Source organism: Schistocerca nitens, chromosome 4 (genome assembly GCF_023898315.1).
Source record: "Schistocerca nitens isolate TAMUIC-IGC-003100 chromosome 4, iqSchNite1.1, whole genome shotgun sequence".
Lineage (NCBI taxonomy): Eukaryota > Metazoa > Arthropoda > Insecta > Orthoptera > Acrididae > Schistocerca > Schistocerca nitens.
Genome location: NC_064617.1, coordinates 68,980,813 through 69,000,337, shown reverse-complemented (window position 1 = coordinate 69,000,337; position 19,525 = coordinate 68,980,813). Strand labels below are relative to the sequence as shown.

General features: G+C 43.7%; 1 protein-coding gene across 4 annotated transcripts in view; it reads right to left on the bottom strand.

The window, feature by feature from the left end:
• Window positions 1-19,525, bottom strand: part of LOC126251499 (troponin I) — a 148,421-nt gene that overhangs the window by 107,142 nt on the left and 21,754 nt on the right. The gene's annotated exons all lie outside the window — the stretch shown is intronic.

Genomic DNA, 19,525 nt, shown 5'->3' with positions numbered 1-19,525 from the left:
GTTAGTATGTCTGAAAGAATTGAGAGATCTAATGCTGAATTATTGTGTCTGGTATACACTTGTGTCCAAAATTAAAGCAACAAACTGCTATTTCCCCATCCTGTGTCCAATTCATGATATAATCATTCAAAATGTCAATAGATATCATTACATTAGTGTTCTGCATGTAAGATGGCATTCCAATCAATGGACAACCATTCCAGCAATGATGTCAGGGCACATACCAAGTGGGATAGTGTTTGCAGTGTAGTCCCACATCCACAATCACTTTGCACATGGGCACAGCTGTGCAGTATGGCACAGGCAAGATGCCTACAGACACTCTGCTGTGGAGGGCTGCAGGAAGAATAGAAGCAGGAGAGTTGTAAACTGATGTGGCCCGATGACTTAATGTGAATCGTTCTGTTGTTCCTCAGATGAGGAGACGGTTTATAGAGACTGAAACTGTATCTCGGAGACCAGGAGTGATATCAGAAGGAGTGGACTGTTATTTGGCTGTAAGGGCATGAGGGTACCGCCTTAGTACTGCACTGCAACTGGCATCTGTCCTCACAGCATCCCATGGAGTTGATGTATTGAGGCAAATGGTATATAGAAGGCTTCAGCAGACTGGCCTTTATTGTTGGAGACCTGCTGTCTGTTTACCTCTGGCATGTCTTCACAGAAGGAAGTGTCTATAGATTGGAGCAGTCAACACGCAACCTCGACAGTTGAACAGCAGGCCAATGTTCTTTTCACAGATGAGTCCCAATTTGGTCCGGAGAATGATTCTTCATGGATTCACATCTGGAGTGATGTGAAACATGGTTCTGGGATACAAACATTGTAGAAAGAGACTGATATCAAGGAGGATCTCTAATGGTGCAGGCAGGGATTATGTAGACCACTTGTATGGGTGAATCAGCAAAATTTAACTGCTGTCAAGTACCATGAGATATTGGGATCTCATGCATGGTGGTTGTGATATGCTGTGGGCCCAGACTTTGTATTGATGGACAATAATGCTTGACCTCATAGAACACAGGTGGTTGATGTTTTTTTGGAAACAGAAGACACTGCACACATGGCGTGGCCTGCTCGCTCTCCCAATTTGAATCCCATAGAGCATGTCTGGTATGCACTAGGGAGATGGGTTGCATCATGTCAGCATCCACCAACCACTCTCCAAGACTTGTGAGCAGCTATGTAGGATGAATGGGTGTTATTACCTCAACATGAGATTGAGGACATCATTTACAGCATGTGCCATTGTTTCAGGCCTGTATTGGGGCCAGAGGTAGTCACATCCCATACTGAGCACATTAACCAGTTGTCAGAATGTGTGGGCAAATCTGTTATGTTTGAAAAAAATTAAGAGCATTTTTATCTACCATTATGCATCCTGCAGTTGATTATGTTCTGTATTCTTTACATTTTTTCTGCTTTACTATCACCTGTTTATATTTTTTGTGGTAAAAATAAACACAAACTTGCAAAATTTCTGTTTGTTGCTTTAATTTTCGTCACCAGTATAATAAATGACAAAAATCACCATTTCTACCACAGAATTTCTGTTACAGTGGTTTCAGATGATGCTCATTTGAACCATGTTCTAATAATAAGATAACTAAGACATTATGATCACTGTTCTTTCTAGTTTTTCTGTGTACATGTTAATAAAGTCTACTAAATCAGTGCTGAAGTTTTGGAAATCATGTACGATGTGCACTAACTGATTAACATTACCTTTTCAAAAGATAATAATTAATATGAAGATGGAAACTTTGTATTGACTCATCAGTGACAGTATGCTATGGGTGGTCTTTGTATAGTGTCAATCATCCTATTCCTGAAAATACAATCCACAAGTACATTAATGTATAAATCAAATTGCTGTGCATTAGATATAAGAATTTGCTGAATTTCAGCAACATTACAGAATTTAGTGCATTGTCTTTCATAAACAGGAAGACAGAAGATTAGGCTTTAATGCCCTGTTGACAAAAGTGTTAGTAGTGAGCACAAGCTCAGACTGGGGAAGCATGAGGAAGGAAATCAAAGGAAGCATCCCAATATTCACCTCAAGAGATTAAAAAAAAAAAAAAATAAATCTTGACAGCTGGATGCGGTTTTGAATCACCATCCTCCTGAATAAAAGTTAAGTGCCATACTAGCATGCTACCTTCATTGGTCCTTTCTTGAATATGATGTGTGAGAAAATACTTGTGGAGTTATCAACAATTGTTCATAACTGTAATTGTGCCAATGCACAACATGCTTATGTGGTCTATATTCAGGAAGACTATTATGACAGTAACCTGTGTTTTACATTTGGTTGTATCACATTTGATGAAAATGTATTTTTGATCTCTTGATGTATACAATGTTTTTAACCTGTGGAGATGGTTGTAGTAACTAAAACCAGTGGAGAACAATCAAACAATAGTACAGTTGATGGCATGAATATACTTTTTTCAACATATTTGTTACACTGCAGGTTCAGCATACATAAACAGTTTGCACTGATATCATTACCTTTCGTGGATTTCATCCACAGTGATCAGATTATGGTATTTCACTGCATTTAAATCATTTTATATGATTTCTTTTCTTTCCATTCGTCCCAGCATTATATCAGTCAAGGCTTTGGCAGTATGAGAGGCCTGTGTTCCGCATCTTGCATTCGTTTACATTTGTGTTCTTTGGTATGGGACCATGACTGTCATAAGAAAGCCTGCTGGTCAATCTTTAAGTTATTGAGGACAATAATAACTATTGTAACGTAACAATTTCCAACAAGCTTTAAGAACAGAGTGAAATTTACATATATCAATGTTTCCTAATAACATACAGCTGGTTTCACTCTTTTTTTAAGTCATAGGGATTAGAATGTGGATTTACACTGAAAGATACCAGGAAATGAGTTTGCATCTGATTTATGTACTGTAACTAGTGGCAGCCCTCACCTCTCCCTCATATGTACTCATAAACAAATGAATTACAGACAGCTGCAGTGCTGTAGAGAGAGCTCTCACATCACAATGGAATGTGAAGTAATCGTGTATCATGTGAGTGAGCTGTTGTCAAGCCTCATACATACCAACATGACAGTTAACAACAGGATGGGCAAGATATGTGATACCTGTTTCGTGAACATGATTGCAATCAGAGTGTAGGTTCTTGATGCATGGGCAAGCAATCTCAACGGTTGTGCAGGCTAAGTGCTTTTTCTGTATCTTTGTGCCAATAGTGTACTGTGGTTATCTCAATTCACTGCCACAGTCAACAGTGTGTTGATGAAAGGCTGCATTATGACAGCTGATAGACAACCACTGTGGAGCAGATCACTTACCAAATTAATGCTGCACAGCAACGGTTGGTGACAACCAAGCATCCAGAACCACTTACTCACTGTGCAGACACCACTGCCCATACATATACCTCTGCTTATCATACATCATATGGCAGAGACAGCAGCATGGACACAGGAAAACTGCCACTGGGTACATGGATCAAGGGAACAAGTGTCATGCACTAATGAGTTACAGTAGACACTGATAACAGAGTACAAGTACACCATGAACCATAAAATTCAGCACTCAGAATCTGGAACAGAATGAGTACGGTACACTTATCTAACTTTGTGGTACCGATATTAATGCTTGTGAATGAGTAATCCAAACAAAACGGTGCTCTATCAAAAACATAACACGCATGTAAGAAATCTATACATTGTTCAACTAACCAATGATGAAGAATGTCTAAGAATTTCAAAAAGGTTGAAGTTGAAATTCTGCGAACGATGTGGTCGAGCTACCAAATTTGGTTATAGCATACCTAAGTCTGTGACCTGTGTGCTTAACTTCGCGATAATGTGCTTTATACCGTCATATCTACGGTAGTTACACTTCAACTAGCACACTTTTCAGCATTTGCGTCATTGTCACCAACATATGCTTAAATATTGCACATAAATACGATATCATCAGCTGAATCGATGGACTGCCAAGTTTCGTGGAACAGTCACATACAAGCACAGTGCTGAATCCAAGCACTTTTATTCCTTCCACAGCTATAACTGATGTGATGAGTGGTGGGTATGTCATCATTTTCCTTGTTCTTTGACTTGTGTTTTCTCTTTTCTGTTTACTGCTAGGTGGGGTCATTATCTTCTCAGGTAAAATTAAGTCTGGCGCCCTTAAAAGCCTATCAAAAGGTGGTTGATGAATTGTGTCTCATTCCAATTACCGACATGCCATAGGACTACACATGTCTGCATAGAGGGTTGGAACTTTTTGGGACTTCACCGGAAACTTATTCAATATTCAAAGGGAAAGTTTCTGTTTTACTGAATGCAGATCATAGTTGAGTAGTCTATGAAAAAAATTACGACCAGGTGTAACGACTGTGTTATGATATGTCACGTTTAAATGAATTTACTGGAATATGGCGATTTGCACTCCTTGTTAATAACATATGTTTTCAATTGGTGTGCACTTTTCTACCAACCTGCCATTAAAATGTTATGCAGTTGCTTCCTTTGATTCTAATTAAGGAACACTCAAACATATACTACGAAGCTTGTGAACACAGAATTTAGTGACAATGAAATATGTTGTAGTATAGACAACCCCCAGCTTCTTTCGCAAGTTAGACCTTGTTTGCAACTGTTTACATTTCTAATGGAGATGATACTATCAAAAACATCGTAAATACCAAAGTTTTAATTTAGACTATTGCCAGCAAATCGACCATGGCTCTGGGAAAGGACAGATTTAATTACTAACTGTCATGGGTTTGAAACTGTCTACCAACAATAATTTTCTTAGTTGTCTTAACTACACTGCCAGGAGATTAGTACACTTGGAAATACTACATCGATTTTGATTCGGTGGCAGCACTTGCCACTTGAGGGATAGCTGACGTACTTATCATGGTTTCAACGTCGCCCTCCGATGGATAGCGTAGCGGGATAATCACCAGAGCTCTATCTGTGTCTATCCATTACTAGGGAATGCTCGCAGAAGGCTTAGTGTGGTGCAAATGTGTGAAGCAACCAGGCAATTGTGCAATAATGCGGGATGGTGCCTTCGGAGAATTACCACACAAGTTATCAGTGGTCCCGTGGACATAGACCCACAGACGAGATTCTGGACGTCCACGTAGCATAGACGCCTGCCAGGATCGTTGTAATGTAAAGGCGGCAGTCGCAGATCGTACAGCTAGCACAGCACAGGTGAGCCCAAACATGTCAACATGAGCTGTTGCGAACCAGTGATTAGCAGTGGGACTATGGTTAAGCACACCTCTAGCCCGTTTCCCACTCACGCCACATCATTAACGTTTGTGGTTCGACTGATGCTGCCAGAGGATCACTTGGAAGATGGAAGAGTGCACTCGGACACACTGGCCCCACCGGAGACCTTGGGGTGCGATAACTACAGCTCTCGTTCATCTTTGTTTTTTTCTGGAGGGGACTCTAGCCGGCGCTCGGCACACGCAGGATGTTGTTAGACCCGTTCTTTTGCTGCCCTTGCAACAGGAAGGTGATGGATTATTCTAACAGGAGAATGCTCGCCAAAGCACTGCTCGTGAAATGAAAGTCAACGTGCTCTGCAAGTTGCGTACCGACTTTCCTAGCCAGCATGATCTCGAGACTCGTTTCCAATCGAGCACATGATGGGATGATAAGTGACTTGTGCGACTCGTCAACCAAGTTTTACAGAACTACGTGAACAGTTCGAGCAGGCGTGGCATAACGTATCTCAGGACAGTATTCGCCATCAGTACAATCGACTGGATGCCATAGTCAGCACCAGCGTTGCCGCCTGTGGATGCAACACCACATAGTAATATGGATGTTTCAGCATGGGTCGATACCTGGTACCTCAGAACCGCTTGTGCTATTGAAATGAAAATGTAATCATTTCATGTACTCTATATTACTTGTTGCAACAATAAATCTTGAGCTAACTGGAAACCTCTAAAAGGATGTACTATTTTTTTCCTGGCATTGTATTTCTGCTAGTCTCTCATTTTTTCAGTGACTATTATTAGATTTTCAAGAAATTAAATTACTCTGAAAATTTTGTAAAGCAATGTTACTTTGTGAAGAGTGGACTGAGCGAATATCTACACTTTTATGTCAAGGTTCCCTCTAAATAAAGGGCTTCGAGAGAAGTTTACTTACAGGCAGCAGGCCTATAAAGTTTGATATCACAAGAGGTGGCAGTACATATACTTGCAAGTCCTCCGAGGGAGTTTGATATCTCATGTTTTTTCCATATTGTTACGCACCCAAATATTTACTGTCCCTCCTGAAAAGCTCTTCATAACAAGATAAATAAATGGCGGAGTGAAGTGCATTATTGGTAAATATACAGATAGACATTGCAGTGCCATGTTGGCTGTTTCAACTGTAAATCATTGTATTGAGGATACCGGTAGTTCCAGTTCAACATGTCATGGAGAACTAAATCATTAGAGACGAAGTGCAACGGCATGAGTCTGCCGCGGTCGGTTTAACGGAACCATCGCGGCTTTCGCCTGGAATGACTTGCAGAAACCAATGGAAACCTAAACGAGGACGGCAATTTCTGTCTACACGAATATGTCTGATGCCTCAGCTGCTAAGCCACCTCTTTGAGTTATCACAGCAACTTAAAACGTATAAATCAGGGCAGTGAAATATATACGAGTGGAACTTTACTGGAAGATAAATGTGAGTGCATCGAAAGCTCTCAAATTATCATTTGAATTGTTTTCATGGTTATTTCAGTGGTAGCTGTACTGCATTAGTCGAGAAAGCCTGTGTTCTCATACTTATTAGGTGCTACGCAGTCAGCTATCTGAAGAGAGTAATTCCCCGATGCTGTCATTCAACAGGGTGTAATAAAAAGGTACGACCAAACTTTAAGAAAACATTCCGCAGGCGCAGAGGAAGAAAATACGTTGTATGGATGTGGGTCGAGAAATCCTCAATTTCCATGTTACAGCGAAGTTTCTACAAATTTATAGTGGAAAACGTACAGGGAAAGAGCGTATCCGCACAGTATGAAACTCATTCGTAAATGAAATGTTAAAAATGCCATCCATTAGCAAGCATACTAGCTTCAACACGCCTTCGCACTGAATGCTCCCTAAGACTACAATCAATCGCTTGAAACCATTTCCTTTCGGGACACCATCATTCTAGAAATCTCTCCCGGTACCAACGCTGACCCCATGTCATTATTATCTACTAATCGGTACAGCAAATGGGCATACGCCATCTTTGCATTTGAGTGCACTTCCATTCCACTCTACAGGAAACCAAGTCCGTGATGAACACTAAACAGCCGTTGCTACGTGGTTGATACTAGTAGAGCGAGGAAGTTATTAGTTGACCACAATATTCTTAAACCTGGCAGTAAGGGCGCCTCGGTTCGTTAATCGTGGGTTTTCATCGTGGTATTTAACGAGTACACGATGAACCACTTGGTAGTATATGCACAAGTGTCCTGTAAGCACTCACAGTGCGACGCAATTTTCTTAATCACCGCTGTACTTGTTTACTGTAGCAACACCGTATGATTCAGATAACGGCCATGGTAGGCCAAGTGCAATAATATTGTGGTGGGTAGCAGTAGCATGTCAACACAAGCAATGAAGTGAGGCACATGTCAGCACTTCCTGCGTTCAACTGGAACACCAAACACTGGCGATGAGCCTAAGAACTATTACTTACTGTGCACTCTAACCAGATGTAACCAAGAGCGTATTTTGAATATTTTGCGTTAGAAAACGTTTAATGTACTGCTGGTACATTCGGTTTCTATGCGTTTCCTGAAATTTTGACCGTACCTTTTCGTTAACCCTATACAGGGCATTCTGCTGAGGTGTCCCACATCCAGGAGGATCTCCTCAATGTGGGTGTACGGAACAAAGAGTTCATCTAATGTAACCTGACCAATAGTTTGCTTCACCGAGCGAGGTGGCGCAGTGGTTAGCACACTGGACTCGCATTCGGGAGGACGACGGTTCAATCCCGTCTCCAGCCATCCTGATTTAGGTTTTCCGTGATTTCCCTAAATCGTTTCAGGCAAATGCCGGGATGGTTCCTTTGAAAGGGCACGGCCGATTTCCTTCCCAATCCTTCCCTAACCAGAGCTTGCGCTCCGTCTCTAATGACCTCGTTGTCGACGGGACGTTAAACACTAACCACCACCACCACCACCAATAGTTTGCTTCATCCTTTTCCTAAGGAAGCGTCATTCGAAAGTGGGGAAAGGGTGGGAGGTAGCATGTTGTTATCACATCTCTCTCCTGGCCATTAATATCTCATTTAGAAATAAAAGGCGCTACTTGCGTTCCCATGTCTCTGAATGGACCATATAACTGCCGTCTCGCCAAGAAAAATGTCATGATGGGATTTGAAGAAAGACAACGTCCCATCGGGCTATATTGTAAAACAGTACTCTAAGCACGACTAGCTACGCTCGAAACTAATAGTGCTTAATAAAGTACTGTTTTATAATACAGCCCGATGGAACGGTGTCTTTCTTCAAATTTTTCGAGGCTGTGATTCCCACCCAGAAGACGGTGACTCTTGATGGGACCTGACGTCGAAAATTCATACATGTCACAAGGCTGTTATACATGTTCACTGCTCTGTCACAGAGCTTGATGTAGCCTAATCTTAAATGATAGCGTACGGAAGCAGTGGGAGTATGGGAGTATTTCTCTCCTTCTGGTTGCTAAACTAAAGCAGAAGTGCGAACTGTAGGAACACCAACAAACGAAGATTTGGGAGAAAAGTGTCACTCGCAAAAAACTGGCAATGACATTTAGTAAAACTTTTCCGTCAATGTGATCTAATTACCCTATTGCCTTACGGAACAACGTTTCGGCCACTGATTCAAGTATACTTAATCGGGGTGACGTATTTACTACCTGGCAAGTACCACGTTCACCTCTTATACAATGTAAAGTCGGTTTGTCAAAAAGGTCGTTGGGTCGGATTGTAGAAGTACGGAGGCGCGGCGTTTTATATTGCTTGCAGTTTTTGACAAACTGGCTCTGCAAGTGGCACGAAATTACACCATATAAATCGGAACGCGGCACTGGCCTAATAGTAAATTCAGCAACCTGCTGAAGGCCACTTGCGACAATAGTCGAAACGTTCGTCCGGGAAACAAGATGTCGACGAGGTCACACAACGGGAAAGTTACACTGTAGGTGACAACGACTGCGGAAACTCGCGCTCGCACCACTGGCGTTGAAGTGTGGTTGGGATAAAAGGGAAGGAGGAGAAGGGGAGGAGGAAGAAGAAGGAGAAATGTAAGACATAACAGGGGAAGAAGGAGGAGGAATATGAGAAAGGTATCTAAGAGCAAGATGAATTCTGAGGACTAGAACTGTCAGTCTGATCGAGGACAAGTGACTGTAGAGGTTGATGAAAGTGCAGATGGAGGTTTATGAGTAGCAATATGAGAGGAGAAACAAGTAAGAGTTATGAGGAGAAAGGAGACACTTAATCTGATCTAATAGTATGGTTCATTAATAGATCAACACGTTGCCAATCGAACGGAAAAGAACTGTAGTGACTACGTATCTCAGCAACGCATACACTTTAAAAACCGTTTGATGCGAAGACGACCTTTGATTTCTGCCAACAGAATTAGATATAAAAGCAGGGTGGCGATTGCGAGATGACAAAAGGAACGGCGGCGAGGTGTGCTGTGGCTAGGCAGGGCTGGGAAGCGCCGCTGGGGACGGAAATAGACGCGGCCAAATTTGGGGCGCTGGCCGCCAGCCGCGCCGGTCTACAGTGTCGGGTGCTGGCTGCTGGGTCCTGGGACTGCGCCTACAGCATTCTACGTCTGCACTCCGCAAAACACGGTGTGTGGCGGGCGGTATCATTCGCCCCTTCCCTGTTTCATGAAGCAGGAGCAACAAGCCTCAGTGTGAGCTGCAGTCTCTCTGTAAAGGTGCGATGCCTCTGTGTTCAACTTTGCGCATGCGCATAAATTCCCAGCAGTGCAACAGAACATACGCATTTATATTTGCGTAACTCCCCGGAAATTGAGGCCGTGCGTAAAGTGCATTGCTTTCCACCTTCGGTGGGAATGTTCGCGCTTTTTCGCAGACGATAGGAAGAAGGGGCCCGTGTACGATTTACAGTGTGTTGAGATTAATCTGTGAAGCGATTTGTGAGCAAATATGTCTGTTGTGCTGCTAATGAAGCGCACTTAAATCTATAGATGATTATCGACAAAGAAAAGTCGTATGGAATGCCACTTTTAAAGACTATTGGAGTAAAAATTTGAGGCGCGATGTCCTGAGTGTCAGATATCAGACAAAAAGTCTCCGATTATCTTACTATACAGACAGAGATATCATAAGATTGGAAGTAGGAAAACGGAGAAAAATAAACCAGAAATTTTTAAAAACTGTATATGAAAACTGTGGACGAATATTCATGGTATGCGGCTTAATTGCGCAACAACTAAGAAGCGTGACATTTGTGCAATAGAAATGATGATATATGTATAACTCGTCAACAAACTGCTAAAACAGAAACGAAGGACATTGATGATACAAAAACTACAAAATTGAAAAACACAACCTTTGTTCTACTAGATTCTGGGGTCCATGAATTTCCAAAATTAGTCGAGTCTGAAGATGTGAACCTACATGTAGCCTAATCTTCCATGATTAAAGTTGTATAACGCACTGGACGTTAATTAATCTTCATATAAAGATTAAGAACATCCCCTAAGAATTTCTCAGTTTCAGGAATAATAACAGAAATGCTTCATTTTTAAATGCGAAATAAATAGTTGAAACTCGTATATAAATAGGCGGTTACCAGCTAATGAAATGTTATTTCCTGCCTTATCGCTGCAGTTTCCCAAGCAGAAAATCTAAATTCTTGGTGTGACCTCCATCTGAAATTTGCAAACAAAATGTTGCAGTCACTTTCTGTTTCTCGTACCTCTGTTATTTACACTCCTGGAAATGGAAAAAAGAACACATTGACACCGGTGTGTCAGACCCACCATACTTGCTCCGGACACTGCGAGAGGGCTGTACAAGCAATGATCACACGCACGGCACAGCGGACACACCAGGAACCGCGGTGTTGGCCGTCGAATGGCGCTAGCTGCGCAGCATTTGTGCACCGCCGCCGTCAGTGTCAGCCAGTTTGCCGTGGCATACGGAGCTCCATCGCAGTCTTTAACACTGGTAGCATGCCGCGACAGCGTGGACGTGAACCGTATGTGCAGTTGACGGACTTTGAGCGAGGGCGTATAGTGGGCATGAGGGAGGCGGGGTGGACGTACCGCCGAATTGCTCAACACGTGGGGCGTGAGGTCTCCACAGTACATCGATGTTGTCGCCAGTGGTGGGCGGAAGGTGCACGTGCCCGTCGACCTGGGACCGGACCGCAGCGACGCACGGATGCACGCCAAGACCGTAGGATCCTACGCAGTGCCGTAGGGGACCGCACCGCCACTTCCCAGCAAATTAGCGACACTGTTGCTCCTGGGGTATCGGCGAGGACCATTCGCAACCGTCTCCATGAAGCTGGGCTACGTCCCGCACACCGTTAGGCCGTCTTCCGCTCACGCCCCAACATCGTGCAGCCCGCCTCCAGTGGTGTCGCGACAGGCATGAATGGAGGGACGAATGGAGACGTGTCGTCTTCAGCGATGAGAGTCGCTTCTGCCTTGGTGCCTTGGTGCCTTGATGCCTTGGCGCCGTACAGGTGAGTGCCACAATCAGGACTGCATACGACCGAGGCACACAGGGCCAACACCCGGCATCATGGTGTGGGGAGCGATCTCCTACACTGGCCGTACACCACTGGTGATCGTCGAGGGGACACTGAATAGTGCACGGTACATCCAAACCGTCATCGAACCCATCGTTCTACCATTCCTAGACCGGCAAGGGAACTTGCTGTTCCAACAGGACAATGCACGTCCGCATGTATCCCGTGCCACCCAACGTGCTCTAGAAGGTGTAAGTCAACTACCCTGGCCAGCAAGATCTCCGGATCTGTCCCCCATTGAGCATGTTTGGGACTGGATGAAGCGTCGTCTCACGCGGTCTGCACGTCCAGCACGAACGCTGGTCCAACTGAGGCGCCAGGTGGAAATGGCATGGCAAGCCGTTCCACAGGACTACATCCAGCATCTCTACGATCGTCTCCATGGGAGAATAGCAGCCTGCATTGCTGCGAAAGGTGGATATACACTGTACTAGTGCCGACATTGTGCATGCTCTGCTGCCTGTGTCTATGTGCCTGTGGTTCTGTCAGTGTGATCATGTGATGTATCTGACCCCAGGAATGTGTCAATAAAGTTTCCCCTTCCTGGGACAATGAATTCACGGTGTTCTTATTTCAATTTCCAGGAGTGTAGATACTTCTTTACCTGTAGTCGCTTTTGCGTTTTCTTTTCCTGTCACCATCTCATCATAATAAACGCACCGCAAGCTCCCTGTCAAAGAAGGAGATCCACAGCAGACTACTTGCGCAATGAGGAAACTTGTGGACACGAGAACATTGCCGCGTACAAGAGTTCTTTCCACAAATTTTTGTGCATGCCCTTTTATTTTCGTACGTCTGCGACTGCTTGTGAGGAGAGAGTCATATCCTAAGAAAGTAGTTTCTCGCGGCAGTAACATCGACTGAATGTTCCCGACCTTCCAGACGCGTCAAGTGATTAAAACACAACGATCTTCGAACCAAGCACTCCTTGGCCATTTTTAGTGAAGTAATCTTAAGTAAAGATGACAATAAGACCAACGACGAGAAACAGGAGCAGAAATTTCCTTTTTTGCCGTTCCGTTTCTCCGTGTCGCACGAGATAAGCCGTCTGCTGCAACGACACAAAATCCTATCGATCTTCAGACCTTCGTCGAGAACCTAGCGATTATTGAGACCAGTTAAACATGCGGTAGGTCTCGGAACATCTGCAGTCTACAATATACCTTGCTAGTGTTGCCAGTCTTGCGTCAGACAAAGAGTGTGCCCTGTGGAACAACGGAAGAAGGACCACGAGAGATTTTATCTTCTACGCTACTCCGAAAAATCCGTTTTAGCTGAGCTTGCTCTAGAAAACTGCCACCGGCTCAAATTTGACGAAATCTCAGGGCTTCTGGGACTATCTAATTAAAGAAGATACCGAAATAAAAATCACTGACAACAGCCTTAATAGATATGGCGGTCTGCAGCTTATCGCAGCGTGGGATCCATGGATCGCGATCTTGAAGTGGTCACGTCAAACGCAGTGTGTACGTATTCCCATATATGACGATTTTGCGAACACCAGTGACGTCACAGCGGGCAGCGAGACTATTTAAGGACTTACCATTGGCCCATCAGCAGTCATTCCACTTGACAACGGCCAAGGAGTACTGGCTCGAAAGCTCGTGGCATATTAACCACTTGACGCGGCTGGAAGCCCGTAAATTTAAAACGTGTCCTCCTTTGTAATATGTTGGTCAACTCTTCTTATAACGTACGCTCTCGGAATTTCAAACTTCTTCCTGATGCACAATACCTCTTTCGTAGCGTCCATCTCTGAAGATTCTGAGTATCTTAGCAACTGCCGCATTTAATAAATGAGGCTGTGATGATACACGCCGCTATTCGTTGGATATTTCTTATATTCTTTTGGAAAAACCTGGTCAGTCTCGCAAACTGATGAGCAATACTCAAGAATCGGTAGATCAAATCTTCCGTAAACTACTACTTCCATAGATAACTTACATTTACTTAGGTTTCTTCCTATGAGCCTTAGCCTGACATGTGCTTTTGCTACATCGTACTTCACTCGTAGTTTGGTTGTACGAGGTGTGGCTAGAAAAAAACCGGACTAGTACTGGTGAAACAATAAAACGAATGCAATGAGGCTGAAAGTCGCGTGGCCTGTCACGTGACTCTCGCTCCGCCTACTGCTCGAGTTTCATCTGCCTCCTGCACTCAGTCTGCCCGTGGCGTCTGTTTTAAGTAGTTGACGTTTTGTCTGTGCGTCGGAAAATGTTGAGTGTACAGAAAGAACAGCGTGTTAACATCAAATTTTGTTTCAAAGTAGGAAAATCTGCAAGTGAAACGTTTGTAATGTTACAACAAGTGTACGGCGATGATTGTTTATCGCGAACACAAGTGTTTGAGTGGTTTAAACGATTTAAAGATGGCCGCGAAGACACCAGTGATGACACTCGCACTGGCAGACCATTGTCAGCAAAAGCTGATGCAAACATTGAAAAAATCGGTAAACTTGTTCGACAAGATCGCCGTTTAACAATCAGAGCAGTGTCTGAGTTAACAGGAGTTGACAAGGAAAGTGTTAGGCAGATTCTTCATGAAAGTTTCAACATGAACAAAGTGTGTTCAAAAATGGTTCCAAAGTGTCTCACAATTGAACAGAAGGAACGCCGAAGAATGATTTGTTCTGACATACTGGAAAACGTTGAAAGTGATCCCACCTGCTTACAAAATGTTATTACTTGCGATGAATCGTGGTTTTTTACTTACGATCCCGAAACTAAACGCCAATCGATGCATTGGAAAACTCCTGGTTCTCCACGACAAAAAAAAGCACGAATGTCAAAATCGAAATTCAAGGCAATGATGATTGTTTTTTTGACGTCAAAGGGATTGTGCACATTGATTGGGTACCAGAGGGACAAACAGTGAATCAGCATTACTACATTAGCGTCCTGGCTACCCTAGGTGAGCGAGTACGGAGAAAACGGAACGATTTGTGGAGAAAAAAGTCATGGATCCTTCACCAAGACAATGCCCCAGCTCACAGTGCGTTGTCAGTGAAGACGTTTTTGGCAAAACACAACATTCCCATCTTAGATCATCCACCCTACTCACCTGATTTGGCCCCCTGTGACTTTTTTCTTTTCCCTAAAGTCAAGTCAGCTTTGAAAGGAACTAGATTTGAGACTGTTGAAGCAGTAAAAGAAAAAGCGACGGAAGTAATGTATGGACTTACCGAAAATGATCTGCAGCATTGCTATGAACAGTGGAAAATTCGTATGGAGCGGTGTAGAGACCGAGGAGGAGAGTACATTGAAGGAGATAACATGAAATTGTAAATAATTGTAAGTAAATGTTTTTTCCAGCATCAGTCCGGTTTTTTTCTAGCCGCACCTCGTATATGCGGTGCATTATTGTCACCTGGAGCCAGCACATGGGTGTCGTTTATAGAACTGGCACGTCACATTGTCACAACATTCTTATGAATGTGATTATTATTATTATTATTCATACTACTACTATTATTATTATTATTTATTGTTGTTGTTGTTGTTGTTATTTGAATCCGTTGTAGATTACCTAGCGGTAATAACTGTGCTGCTGAGATATGTAGTGGAGGTCTTGGAAAAATGGTTCAAATGGCTCTAAGCACTATGGGACTTAACATCTGAGGTCATCAGTCTAACCTAAGGACATCAAACACATCCATGCCCGAGGCAGGGTTCGAACCTGTGACTGCAGCAGCCGCGTGGTTCCGGACGGAAGCGCCTAGAGCCGCTCGGTCACAGCGGCCGGCTGGACGTCTTCCTCACACATTTCTTTCTCATCCTAGATTTATGTTTTAGTGTAGTTCCTCATTTATTCGAGTGATCTTGGGACATAACAGACATTCTGTGGCATGCAGTTGAATCAAGAACTGTCATGAATGATTACGGAAAGAAACGGAATAGGGCACGAAGTCTACTCCAATCCACAGACTCAAGACGGCGTAATGTAACGTCCCCTCCGACAGACGGATCGTAGTCGGAAACATGCAATGGTGAGCAAAACTGAAGGACGAAAGTAACTTTCACATGATGTGTCATTGCTATGTAACATACGAGGTGTGGCTAGAAAAAAACCGGACTAGTACTGGTGAAACAATAAAACGAATGCAATAAGGCTGAAAGTCGCGTGGCCTGTCACGTGACTCTCGCTCCGCCTACTGCTCGAGTTTCATCTGCCTCCTGCACTCAGTCTGCCCGTGGCGTCTGTTTTAAGTAGTTGACGTTTTGTCTGTGCGTCGGAAAATGTTGAGTGTACAGAAAGAACAGCGTGTTAACATCAAATTTTGTTTCAAACTAGGAAAATCTGCAAGTGAAACGTTTGTAATGTTACAAGTGTACGGCGATGATTGTTTATCGCGAACACAAGTGTTTGAGTGGTTTAAACGATTTAAAGATGGCCGCGAAGACTACAGTGATGACACTCGCACTGGCAGACCATTGTCAGCAAAAACTGATGCAAACATTGAAAAAATCGGTAAACTTGTTCGACAAGATCGCCGTTTAACAATCAGAGCAGTGTCTGAGTTAACAGGAGTTGACAAGGAAAGTGTTAGGCAGATTCTTCATGAAAGTTTCAACATGAACAAAGTGTGTTCAAAAATGGTTCCAAAGTGTCTCACAATTGAACAGAAGGAACGCCGAAGAATGATTTGTTCTGACATCCTGGAAAACATTGAAAGTGATCCCACCTTCTTACAAAATGTTATTACTTGCGATGAATCGTGGTTTTTTACTTACGATCCCGAAACTAAACGCCAATCGATGCATTGGAAAACTCCTGGTTCTCCACGACAAAAAAAAGCACGAATGTCAAAATCGAAATTCAAGGCAATGATGATTGTTTTTTTTGACATCAAAGGGATTGTGCACATTAATTGGGTACCAGAGGGACAAACAGTGAATCAGCATTACTACATTAGCGTCCTGGCTACCCTAGGTGAGCGAGTACGGAGAAAACGGAACGATTTGTGGAGAAAAAAGTCATGGATCCTTCACCAAGACAATGCCCCAGCTCACAGTGCGTTGTCAGTGAAGACGTTTTTGCAAAACACAACATTCCCATCTTAGATCATCCACCCTACTCACCTGATTTGGCCCCCTGTGACTTTTTTCTTTTCCCTAAAGTCAAGTCAGCTATGAAAGGAACTAGATTTGAGACTGTTGAAGCAGTAAAAGAAAAAGCGACGGAAGTAATGTATGGACTTACCGAAAATGATCTGCAGCATTGCTATGAACAGTGGAAAATTCGTATGGAGCGGTGTAGAGACCGAGGAGGAGAGTACATTGAAGGAGATAACATGAAATTGTAAATAATTGTAAGTAAATGTTTTTTCCAGCATCAGTCCGGTTTTTTTCTAGCCGCACCTCGTAGGTCGATGAAACTTGGGCCGCAGATACACAGGACTGCTACAGTACAATACAGAAGGTAACTGAACGAAATCGCAATGAGACGAACAGAAATGACAGTTTTATTCAAAGAGAAGAATTACCCTGAAGGCACCGCGATTCATAGTTGTCCCCTGCAGGTTACAAAAGGCAAGCCGTGGTTCTTAATAACGTGTGTGATTACCACGGACTGCACTGCACACTCTGCGACGTGCCCACCTGCTGGGCTACAAGGTTGGTACGGAGTTCTTGAGGTAGGGCGTGTCTGCAGCTCGTGGTCTAGTGGCTAGCGTTGCTACCTGTGGACCACGGGATCCCGCGTTCGATTCCCGGCCGGTTGGGGATTTTCTCTGTCCTCCTCATTTCATCACCATCATCATTCGTGACAGTGGCTGGATTGGACTTTGTAAAAATTGGGACTCTGTACGGGCGCTGATGACCGCGCAGTTGAGCGCCCCACAAACCAAACATCACCATCATCATCATCAGGTAGGGCGTTCCAGTCCTCCACCAGGGCGGTTGACAACTGCTGGATGGTCGTTCGCGCACGTGGACGTGCTGCAATATGTCTGCCCAACGCATCCCATGCGAAGCAGATGAGAAACGAAGAGGTCAGTCCATTCGCCGAATATCCTCTCGTTCCAAGAACTCCTGAATCTGCGCAGTTAGATGCGGTCGTGCATTGTCATTCATAAAAAATGAAATCAGGCACGACTGCACCGCCGAAACGACGCTCACAGGGAAGCAGTACAGTGCCATAATAACGACGACTACTGACTGTACCGTGATCGAAGATTCAGTACGCCCAAATAACATTATGCCTTCCCACACAACAATACCTGGACCAGCAAAATGGATATACCCTCATATGGGTAGATGTGAGAACGCGTAATGCATCCAGGATCATAGTCAACATGGCCGTTTTGGTGGTTAGATGTTACGGTGTGGGGAGGCGTAATGTTGCATGGTCGCACTGACATCCAGATCTTTATACACGGTACATTCAATAGTCTTTCCCCAAGGGCGCCTTTTCAGGAGTGCACTCGGCCATGACTTCATTTCTTGTGGATCGCAGTGCGCGACTGCATCGAACTGCGCAAGTGGAGGAGCTGTCGTAGCGAGAGATGGACTGGCCTACCAGTTCATCCAACTTAAATCCCAGCGACCACGCGTGGGATGTATTGGGAAGACGTTTCGAAACACGCCCGTATGCACCAGCGGTCATCCAGCTGGGTTGTGGAGGAATGGAACACCCTACCACAACAACTGCTTACCAATCTTAATATATTACTCACATTGACACAGGTCAATCATTTTGTGAAAAGGTATGTGTGGTGTATATACTACGTCTTTCGTATAAAGAAAAATCTGTTGCTGCTTCCGTGTTGTCGTTGTTTCAGTGCAGTCGATTACCTAACTGCTGTTGAAGTGAAGTCGGCGAAAAGCATCAATGATTTTGCATGTGAAGCTAAGTGAGTGAATTGCTGTGAGTGGGATAATGTCGTGTGTGTGAGTGTGTTGTGTGTGTGTGTGTGTGTGTGTGTGTGTGTGTGTGAGAGAGAGAGAGAGAGAGAGAGAGAGAGAGAGAGAGAGAGAGAGTCTAGAAATGATGAAATATGTGGAAGAATTGGGATCTAACTAACTATAACTAAGAAACAAATTTGCTTCCATGTAATACTTCCACATCGTATTAAATAAATAACTAAGACACAAATTTGCTTCCATGTAATACTTCTACATTATGCGTGCTGTACACCTCTTTAGAAGTGACTTCACTACATCACTGTGTAAAGAACAGTGTTGTTATTAGGGGGACTAGGAAGGGCATGATACATAATAAGAGAGAAAACTGCGAAATTAGTGTCTTCGAATCCATTGTGACATTCCCGACTGATGGTTTTTCAGTAAAAGATTACTCGAATAGAGCTTCGTAGACAGTTGGGACCTTTCAGAAACGAAAACAAAATAATGAGACGTTTGCGCACGAGCTTGGAAGACCGGCATTTTGTCAATATTGACAACTGATTCAGATTTTCAATTCTTCCAAAAGACGCTGTTTTAACATTTGTCAGGGGGTGTACGGCAGGCAAAAGATTTCAAAGCTTTTCACCCGCTACACTGACTACACGATCTTTAATAGCAGGCAATCTGAAGGTTGCACAGGGAAACATACGTATATCATTCAACCTCTTGCGTCCTTTGCCCTTTGCCTTTCTTATATGTTCACTTTCCTCTCGCTTCTTCTCCCACATGTTCTTTCCCTACCTCATTTGCTTACTTGTAGCAAGAGAGTCTTAGTATACCCTTCTTATCGTCTTTAAATCTTCTAGAGACGCGATAGCGGTGCAACCCA